The sequence below is a fragment of the Lathyrus oleraceus genome, chromosome 3 (assembly GCF_024323335.1).
Source record: "Lathyrus oleraceus cultivar Zhongwan6 chromosome 3, CAAS_Psat_ZW6_1.0, whole genome shotgun sequence".
Taxonomy (NCBI): Eukaryota; Viridiplantae; Streptophyta; class Magnoliopsida; order Fabales; family Fabaceae; genus Lathyrus; species Lathyrus oleraceus.
In genome coordinates this window covers 78,562,939-78,573,901 of record NC_066581.1, presented here as the reverse complement: position 1 = coordinate 78,573,901, position 10,963 = coordinate 78,562,939, and the positions used below count along the sequence as shown (strand labels likewise).

The 10,963-nt window shown below is 37.9% G+C and overlaps 1 non-coding gene across 1 annotated transcript; it reads left to right on the top strand.

Moving 5' to 3' along the window:
- Positions 1–4,242: 4,242 nt before the first annotated feature.
- LOC127133513 (small nucleolar RNA R71) lies at positions 4,243–4,349 on the top strand. Its single transcript, XR_007807481.1, has one exon. It is a non-coding gene; the product is annotated as a small nucleolar RNA R71 (small nucleolar RNA).
- Positions 4,350–10,963: the final 6,614 nt, after the last annotated feature.

Sequence of the window (10,963 nt, the reverse complement as noted above, 5' to 3'; positions counted from 1 at the left end):
GCTTTTGAGACCAATCTTTTCTAGATATTGAAATCGTTTTCTCTAAGATTTGCTTAATATCCCTATTTGATACTTCCACTTGTCCACTAGTCTGCGGGTGATATGGTGTTGATACTCTATGCTTAACTCCATATTTATCTAAAAGTTTATCAAAAAATTGGATATGAAATGTGATCCACCGCCACTTATAACAAGGCGCGGTACTCCAAATCTAGGGAATATGTTATTTTTGAATAACTTAATCATTACTCGTGTGTCATTTGTAGGTGAGGCTATAGCCTCAATCCATTTAGACACGTAGTCAACAACTACTAAGATATATTTATTTCCTATTGATGATGGAAATGGTCCCATAAAATCAATCCCCCAAACATCGAAGATTTCTACTTCTTGGATATTTCTTAATGGCATTTCGTCACGTCTTGAGACGTTCCCAGTATGTTGGCACCGATCACATCTGACAATGTAAGCATGAACATCACGCCATAATGTTGGCCAGTAAAGGCCAACTTGAAGAATTTTAGTGCATGTCTTAGATGTGCCTGCATGTCCACCATAAGGTGCGGAGTGACAATGTTTTATGATGTTTTCTACTTCTTCTTCAGGGGCACATCGACGAAAAATGTTGTTTGTCCCTCTTTTGAAAAGGAGTGGTTCGTCCCAATAAAAATATCTTACATCACTAAATAATTTCTTCTTCTATTGGTAGTTAAGGTCGGGGGGTATGATATCAGCAGCTAGGTAATTAACAAAGTCAACGTACCAAGGTATGTTGGTCACTGCTAAAGTTTCTCAATGTTCCAATCCAATCAAAAGTCGGAGTCATCATCCTGAATGGTTTCGATTTTAGCCATAAGTCTATCATAGGTAAAATCGTCATTTATAGGTACTAGGTCTGGTTTTAAATATTCAAGCCTAGAAAGGTAGTCAACAACTATCTTTTTTGTGCCCTTCTTGTCTCGAATATCCAGATCAAACTCTTGCAGTAAAAGGACCCATCAAAGTAACCTAGGTTCAGCATCCTTCTTGCTTAACAGGTATTGAATAGTTGTATGATCTGTATAAACTATAATTTTAGCTCCGACCAGATAAGATCGAAATTTATCAATAGCAAAAACAACAACGAGGAGTTCTTTCTCGGTTGTTGCATAGTTAAGTCAGGCACCATCTAGGGTTCTACTGACATAGTAAATTACATGTAATTTCTTGTCTTTTATTTTCCCTAGAACAACACCAACAACGTAATCGCTAGCATCGCACATGATTTCGAAAGGTTGGTTCCAATATGGAGGTTGCATAATAGGTGCGAAAATCAGTGCTTGTTTCAAAAGGTTGAATGCTTCAATACATTTTTCGTCAAAAATAAACTCGACACCTTTCATTAGAAGACTAGTCAGAGGTTTGGTTATTCTAGAGAAGTGTTTAATAAAGCGTCGGTAGAAATCGGAGTGTCCAAGAAAGCTTCGGACTTCCTTAATGGTCTTATGTGGTTTGAGGTTTTCTATAACCTCTATTTTGGGTTTATCAACCTCAATGCCTTTTTAAGAGACTATCTGTCCTAATACTATTCCTTTGGTAACCATAAAGTGACATTTTTCTCAGTTTAGCACAAGCTTTGCTTCCACGTATCTTTCTAGAATTTTCTCAAGGTTCGCTAGACAGCTTTCAAAACTGAATCTGCATATCGAGAAATCGTCCACAAAAACTTCCATAATCTCATCGAGGAAATCTGCGAAGATTGACATCATACAACATTGAAAGGTAGCTGGGTCTATAAGCAAATGTTCCGTAAGGGAATGTAAATGTTGTTTTCTCTTGGTCTTCGGGGTGAATAGGAATTTGGAAAAATCCCGAGTATCCATCTAAATAGAAAAAGTAGGATTGTCTAGCTAGACGTTCAAGCATTTGATTTATGAATGGGAGAGGGAAATGATCTTTCCTAGTTACCTTATTTAGTTTTCTGTAATCGATGCACATACGCCAACCATTTTCCACACGCTTAGCTACATGCTCGCCTTCCTCATTTTCCACAAATGTGATACCTCCTTTTTTAGGTACCACATGTATAGGGCTCACCCACTTACTATCTGAAATTTGATAAATTATACCAGCCTCTAGTAGTTTTAGTACTTCTTTCTTAACCACGTCGCTCATTATAGGGTTTATCCTTCGTTTATGTTCTCTGGAACGTTTAGAATCTTCCTCCAACAAGATCTGGTGCATGCACACGGATGGGCTTATCCCTTTGAGATTAGATATGTTATATCCTAAAGCTGAGGGATACTTTTGCAAGATATCTAAAATTTGATTCGTTTCATCTTCAATCAAGGTGGCACTCACTATAATGGGGCGATTTGGTTCTTCATCTAAAAACTCATATCTTAGATTCTTGGGTAGTTCCTTAAGTTCTATAGATGGTTTCTTAGGACATGGCATATGGTTCGGGGTAAGTGCTAAGCATCCATAAAGGTTTTCATCCATGTAAGGCTCCATTCCAAATCCTCCGTCTTCTCTTATGGGAGTCGAGGGAAATTTCATTGTCTCGGGAGGTCCTTCTTGATCTAGCTCCCTTATTCATTCATCAATGATATCAATGGCATAACATGAGTCTTCTATGACTGGTGCCATTAGGAATTTGGAAGGTATAAATTCTATCTTTTCATCACCTACTTCAAAAGTTAATTTTCCTCTTTTAACATCTATTATGGCTCCCGCTGTTGATAAAAAAGGTCTACCAAGGAGGATCGGGATTTCGTCATCTTCTTTAATGTTCATTACCACGAAATCGGTTGGGATATAAAGTTGGCCGATTCTAACTGGAATGTCTTCTAATATGCCTATTGGATATTTTACAGATCTATCGGCTAATTGAAGAGACATCTTAGTCGGTTGCAATTCTCCTAGGTTTAACCTTCTACAAACTGCTAAAGGCATTAAGCTTACGCTTGCTCCCAAGTCTAGGAATGCTTTGTCTATAACATGATTCCCTAAAATACAAGGTATGGAAAAGCTTCCGGGATCTTTCTTCTTCTTAACAAGTTTATTCTTAGCAATGGAGTTGTACTCTAAAGGTTTGGGATAATCAAGCCTACGTTTGTTGGTCAAGATGTCTTTAAGGAATTTAGCATAAGATGGTATCTGGGTGATGGCTTCGGTGAATGGGATTTCTACGTGGAGTTTCTCGATCACCTTTATAAACTTTTATATTGGTTATCAATTTTGGTCTGTTTAAGTCTTTGCGGGTATGGAATTGGTGGTTTATAAGGAGAGGGTGGAACATAAACTTTATCTTTATCTTCTCCCTTATCTTTCACTTCCTGGTCTTTTAGTCCCTCTAGTTCCTCTACTTCATCTATAGACACAACATTTTTCTTAAAAGCCTCTTATCCACTCAAGGCTGGTTTTATAGGTTTGTCATAAGTGGTCCCACTTCATAGGGTAACAGCGTTAGCTTTCCCTCGGGGGTTGGGTTGAGGTTCTCCAGGAAATTACCCTTCAGGTGTGGCCTGGGGGGCTTGTTGTTGTGCTATTTGTGAGATTTGGGTTTCAAGCATCTTATTGTGAGTGATTATCGAATCAACCTTAGTTCCTAATTGTGTGATCAGTTCATTTAGATGAATATATTGGTTTAGGAACTCTTTGTTTTGCTGAGTTTGGGCCGAAATGAAGTTCTCCATGATTTTCTCAAGGTTTGGCTTTTGAGGAACGACCTGCATAGGTTGGATTGGTTTTTGAGCTTGAAAACCTGGTGGTCTTTGAGGTGTAGAGCTTTGAATAGAGTTATTGTTTTTATAAGATAATTTTGGGTGATTCCTCCATCCAGGGTTGTAAGTGTTCGAAAACGGGTTTCCTTGGGCATAATTGACCTGGTCTGAGTTTGATGCAGTTAACAGATTGCATTCTGGTGCAAGATGTCCTTTGGTTCCACATATTTCACAATCTACAGCTACTGCAGTTGTAGGATTTGCGGACATGTGTTCAACCTTCAGGGCTAAAGCGTCCATTTTAGCTTTCATCAGGTCCATACAATTTACCTCATGTATTCCTCCTTTGGTCTCCCTTTTCTCCACTGATGCTCGTTCCGACTCCCATTAGTAATGATTTTGTGCCATATCTTCGATGAGAGCGCAAGCGTCGGGGTAAGGTTTATTCATCAGAGCACCATCGGCGGCAGCGTCAATGGACATCTTTGTGTTATAGTGAAGTCCATTATAAAAGGTGTGAATAATCAGCCATTGTTCTAGGCCATGGTGTGGGCAAGCTCTTAGTAGTTCTTTATATCTTTCCCAAGCTTCAAAAAGTGATTCACCCTAGTTTTGAGTGAATCTGGTTATTTGGTTTCGAAGGACAACGGTCTTGCTCGGGGGAAAATATCTTGCAAGGAACACTCTCCTGAGGTCTTCCCAAGTAGGCATCGAGTTAGCCGGAAGGGAATCTAACCAAGACTGTGCTCTATCTCGGAGGGGAAACGGGAATAGTCTTAGATGAATTGCCTCAGGCGAAGCATCGTTGGTCTTGAACATATTAGCTAATTGGATAAAAACTTTTAAATGCTGATTTGGGTTCTCTATAGCGAGACCCGCGAATTGGTTTTGTTGTACTAGTTGTAATAAATAGGGTTTTAATTCAAAATTATTAGCAAGAATAGTCGGGTTTACTATACTAGAATTGGGTTCTTTATTAGAAGGCTGGGCAAATTCCTTAACTGGTCTTCGGTTTTGATCTTCGGCCATTTCTCTCCTAATTCTTTGGAGCAAACGACATGCGCGAGCGTATTGCTCTGGTTCTGCTATTGGATCCTCTAAACTTCTGGTACTGTGATTTTTTCACATTTACTGGCTAACAGGGCCTTAGTCTAGACGGTGTAACAACAAGGTACAAAAATTTGACATAATTGGTCCTCGGCAACAGCGCCAAAAACTTAATGATGTGTTTGCTATCCACAAGTATATGGAACACGTCAAAGTAATACAAAAGATTACCGTTTCCACAGAGACCAAATTGTCAATCTATCGATTTCTATTATTACAGTGTTTATCTAAGGCAGATCAAATAAGTAAATTCACATACACAGAAAAGGAAATAATGAAGAAAATGAATTCAGATAAAAATGCAGGCTCAGATGTAATTCACATTAGTTAGAAAATACTCCAATTGTTTCTAAATAGAACTACTTATGGGGAAATATTTTCTACTTTGAGAAGAATCAATTTAACAGGAATTGTCGCTTTTGTGTATTCAGAACCGAGTTTACTCTCTAATTAATGCCCTTCATTGTCACTTATGAAGGGTGCTTGTTGTGTTAAAGTAGTAAACCTATTTTTAAGAAACTTAATTCTTGACTTAGTTAAAAAGTGATTTTGATTTGGAAAGTTTAACTTAAAAGAGATCCATGGCTTTCGCTCAAGGATCCGGATTTTAAACCTACAAACACGTGCGAAAATAGTTTCAAAATCGGTTTCTAATAGTATTAAAAATTCCTAATTAACCGAACAGAGTGATTTCGCTACTTTTGACCAGTTAAAACTAACCAAGTTTATCTTTAAGAGTTGGACGAATTTCGATCTTACCCAACTATATATCAGCTCTACGTTCGTAGTTACCGATCAAAATAAGTACTGAAAACTTGTGTTAAAATCAAAACAGCCCCTAAAGCATTCCTATAAATACAAATTATGGAGTATCATCTTAACGACGACCCTTACATTCTATCCTTTAAAGATTTAGCCAGACATGGAAATAGAAATCAACATAGCATATTTAATCATGTTTAAAAGAACAAACAAATAAAATGTGCAAGTTAATAAAGAAGTAGGTAAAAGCAAGACAGACAAGTAAATAAAGTAAAGCATGCAAGATAAATAAAACGTAAGTGAAAATAAAACTTGAATAAGGAATCTGCTCCAAATCGGAGACTTTAATCTCGTACACAGGAAGTAAACTTGACTGGAAAGTAAAATTTGACTTGAAAGTAAAATTTGACTAGAAAGTAAAATGGCGGCAAGATTGTTTGTACAGTGCTCCAACCTAACTACAACTCAAGTGCGATAACCCCTCGATGTGACGGATTATCACTTTTACAATGGTGAACTTTAGGCTTAGTATTGTGAACTAAGTTGGATGCGTGACGAGTGAAATGAAGACGCCTATTTATAGAAATTCTGAAAAGCTAGGAAAAGACAAAGCTGCCCTCCAACTATCCTTAGTGGATACGAGCCAACAAAGATGGCGCCCGCCATCCCCACCATGGCGTCCTCCATGTGAACAAAATGAAAGGGTCAAGGGAACGTGGCAGTTACCACCGATTGGCAGCTTACATGTCATGACACCCCCCTTGGTGGTCGCCATGATGGACGCCATGTGTACAATTTTCCATAAAAACTTCTATTTCTTGCTCGTTTGGCTTCGTTTCTTCACAAAAGGCTCTTGTAGAGAAAAGTACCTGAAAATAGGACAAAAAGAAAACATAACACAAGAAACAATAAAAAACCTAATAAGCATGTGCAATCCAGGTAAAATACGCAGTGTGTTTCAGTGTTATCAATAGTCTGATGAGGGAGTCTTATCCGACTCTGTTTGCTTAAGGGGATTTTTAGGGTAAAAATTCTTTAAGTGGGGGAGAGTTGTAACACCTCAACTCTTGATTTATCGAATTATTTGACTTATTATGATTTATCTAATTATTATGTGTGTTAATTGATTTAATATGGGTGTCTGAGGTGTGTGACCTTGAGGTGGAAGTCTGGAGAGTGGTTAGAGATTGGTAATGATGGGCTAGAATTATTATAGTCTATTTTTATTAATTAAATAATAGTATTTTAATCAAATTATTTAATTAAAATGAGAAAATAGAATAATAGAAAAATAAGGAGTATTAGTAGTATTTTTATTAAAATAAAATTAGAGATCATAAGGGCATTTTGGTGAATAGGGGGATAAGTGAGGGTAATCTTGGAAGTCTCTAATTGAGGGATTAGGTTACTAATAAAAAGGTTAGTAAGGAGTTGTGAGAGTTTTCATACGTAAAATTAGGATTTGGTGAAAATAGGAAGAGGCAAGGGCTAAGGCATAAAAAAAGCATCCATTGAAAGAGATTTGAAGAATTTTGCTGGAGAAATCTAAGGTAAGGGGGAGAATAACCTTCAATAAGGGCTTATGCATGAGGGATAGGGTATAAGAGTCTTTAACCTCCTATAGAGACAATAATTGTGATGATTCCTATGTGTGTTCTTGAGGAGTGATATTCTCCTGATTATATTGATGTGAATTTCCTGGGAATTGAAGTTCAAAATTTTGTACTACGTATTTATGTGTGTTTCCCACCATTGTTGCAATGGTGAAGGTTTTACATGTGTGAATTGATGATTAGTTGATGAATTGATGATTGAATTGATATGTTAATTGGTAGAATTAGGGCTTAATAAAAGTGGGGTTTGACTATGAGAAAATAGATGTTTGAAATAAGTTATTTTTGTGTTAAGAAGTGTTTGGATGGTTTTATAATAGTAAAAGACTTTCCATTTGCGTTAAAAACTGTTTTTTAGGCAAAAACAGTAGTTAGAGTCGACTCTTACGTGCTTAGAGTCGACCCCAAACCAACAGAAAAGAAAATTTTAAAAGCTGCATGATTAGAGTCGACCCATACGTGCTTGGAGTCAACCCATAGAGGTTAGGAGTCGACCCCAGACTGCCAGAACATTTGTTTTGTCTTTTGTTGCATTATCCGATGATTTTGGCCGTAACTTTCATTTCGTATGTCCAAATGAGACGCCGTTTAAAGCGTTGGGAGCTAACACGCAGCGCTACCTCGTGAACTAGTGTAGTGTTATTTACTGGTGAGTTATCTTGATGATGATGATATTTTTATAATGATGTTGTCGTGTGAAATATGAGTGTGATGATGTCATTATGTTTTGAGGTGATATTTATGACTATTATGTTATTACATGTATGAGTACTAATCTAATTGAGGAGATTGATTGTATACATGAGTTGCACTGAATTAATTGATGTTGTGCATATGTGAATTATTATGGTATGGTAATCCCGAGAGGGGATTACTTGAGTTGTCAGTGCATTGTGTTAAGATCAGATATGGGTCTTAACACACACTACGCCAAAAACTGGAATAGACAGCGCCCCTTAGAGGGCGCTTTATTACAAAAGCGCACTCTAAAGTGAAGAGAAAAAATAAGGAGCATACTATTGGAATAGACAGCGCACTTTAGAGGGCGCTTTTGTAACAAAGCGCACTCTAAAGTGAAGCGAAAAAATAATGAGGAAATGGAGGGACACCAATAGAGGACGCTTTATTGAAAGCGCCCTCTAAGGGTAACCTTAGAGGGCGCTTTTGAAAAAGCGCTCTCTATGTCCATGTACATTTCCAGTTTATAAGGCGCTTTTGGAAAGCCTTAGAGAGCGCTTTTAGAAGCGCCCTCTTAGGCCCCCTTTAGAGGGCGCTTTTGTAACAAAGCGCCCTCTAAAGTGAAGTCAAAAAAAAATAATGAGGAAATGGAGGGACAACAATAGAGGGCGCTTTAGTGAAAGCGCCCTCTAAGGTTACCCTTAGAGGGCGCTTTTAAAAAAGCGCTCTCTAAGTCCATGTACATTTCCAGTTTAGAAGGCGCTTTTGGAAAGCCTTAGAGAGCGCTTTCAGAAGCGCCCTCTTAGGCCCCCTTTAGAGGGCGCTTTTTTTACAAAAGCGCCCTCTAAGGTCCCCTTTAGTAAACATTAAAATTATAACATATACTGCATGTCTCTTTATTTTCCCTCTCTACAAGCTATTTCGTTTACGTAACTGGGTTTTCTCTCTACTGCGTCCACCGTCTACTGCGATTACTCTCGTCCTCCGTTCGTTCTCCCTCCCTCACCGTCGTCGTCGCCGTCGCCTTTTTCTGCTGCTGCGTTCACGTTCACGTCCACCGTCACTGTTCACTTTCTTCTCCATCGTTACCGTCACCTTGAAGGTATTTCTCTTCTCCATCTTTACCGTTCACTTTCTTCATGTGTTTGATTAGGGCATTTTCTAAACTTAGTTTTACATTTTGTGCATTATGTTGATTAATGTTGTTTAGGGCAAACTGAGTTTTTTATTTCTGATTGAAAACTGATATCATTTGAAGTGTGTTTGAGCTTGTGCTTGGAAGTTTGATGATTATGGATGCAAGTTTGTTCATGTTCCAAACACCATAAGTTTGCATTGGTCTTTTGCATGCAGTAGGTGTGTGTGAGTTTGCATTGGTCTTTTGCATGCAGTAGGTCTTTTGCATGAGAAATGGAAGGTATATGAATGTGTTCACGTATTGAATCATTGTCTTACTTGGGTCTTATTGAATCATTTCTATATTACAGATAAAATGGCTAACCAAGACGATACCCATGACGCGAATGGATCACGTAACAATGTTGAAAAAGAAATCAAACGAGGATTGACTGTTATGAACTCAATCATTCGTGCAAGAGACAAGGGTGTAAAATTTGAAGTACATTGGAGTGCTGAAGACCAACTAATTGAGCCTAACGGTTCAATGTTGGCAAGTTACATTGGTTTCCTTGTTCGACAACATATTCCGATTACATGTGATAATTGGAGAAGTCCGGACTTGAAGGTTGGCAAAGAAAAAATATGGTCGGAGATACAGGTACTTACCATATATTGTTATATGTTTTTTTTGTTGACTATTTGTTGACCATATATTGTTATAATATTACTTTATAATAACACACTCCATGTATATGTTTTTTAGAGATCCTTTCACATCGATGAAAGCCGGCAAAAATATTGTATTCAATTGGCCGGAAAAAGACTCCGAGGATTTCGATCCTTTTTGTCCAACAAATTTCTCAAGGATGAGGAAGGAAAATTTGTTGAAGCAGAACGGCCAATGAAGTATGCCGAGATTATTTCAGCCGATGAATGGAATAACTTTGTCGCCAAACGAAGAAACGAAAAATTCCATGTAATGTCTATTAATTATGGTATTATACAATTGTTAAGTTACTTGGTTCTAATATGCCTTAAACTTTTTTATCCAGGAAGTAAGCGACATAAATCGGAAAAGGGCATCAAAACCCGCGTATCCGTACAAAAAAGGGCGTACGGGATATGCACGGTTACAACAAAGAATTGTGAGTATATTCAAATGCTATGAGCTTATACATTGTCACAATATGTTATAATTGATGATCTTATAATCTAATTCAATGTGTAGCTAGCCGAGAAGAAAAGTGACGCAACATCTCTTCCGGAGCACGTATTATGGAAGGCTGCTCGGGTTGGGAAGGATGGGGCTGTCGTTGAAGCGGTCCAAACTGTTTATGACGAATGTGTAAGTATATGTAACATTATTTCTTTATTTATATCGAAAATTTTGTTAGACATATAATTCATTTTTAATCTCCTCTAATAATATTTCAGGAGACTTTATCCCAAACCGTACCTTCAACCGAGGTCCAGGATTGCAGGAGCGTACTTAGTCGAGTACTAAATGTTCCTGAGTATTCCGGTCGTGTGAGGGGTAAGGGTTTTGGTGTGACTCCGTCGTCATTATATAAAAAACCAAAAACAAAAAATCCTACCAACAAAGAGGTGATGGAGACCTTGGCGGAGTTAAGGGCACAAGTACTCCAACTGCAAAACGAGAATGCAAGGTATAGAGAGGAAAGGTGCGCCTCCGAGGCAAAAGATACTAGTGACCGAGCTAGTATCAATTGTCAACCGAAATTTCCCGAGGTAATTATATATGTTATTATGAAATTAAAATAGCACTTTTTTACTTGACACATATACACGTTAACAATAACATTTATTATTGGTTTAGGGCATTTCACCTTGTCAGCTGTATCTATCGTCACCAACTTATCGCATGGTTGGCAAGGGAAAAGTGCACAACACTTCGGGTGAATTACTTCACCATAATCCCCTCCCGGTGGGATATATGAAAGTTTTGGTTGACCTTGTATT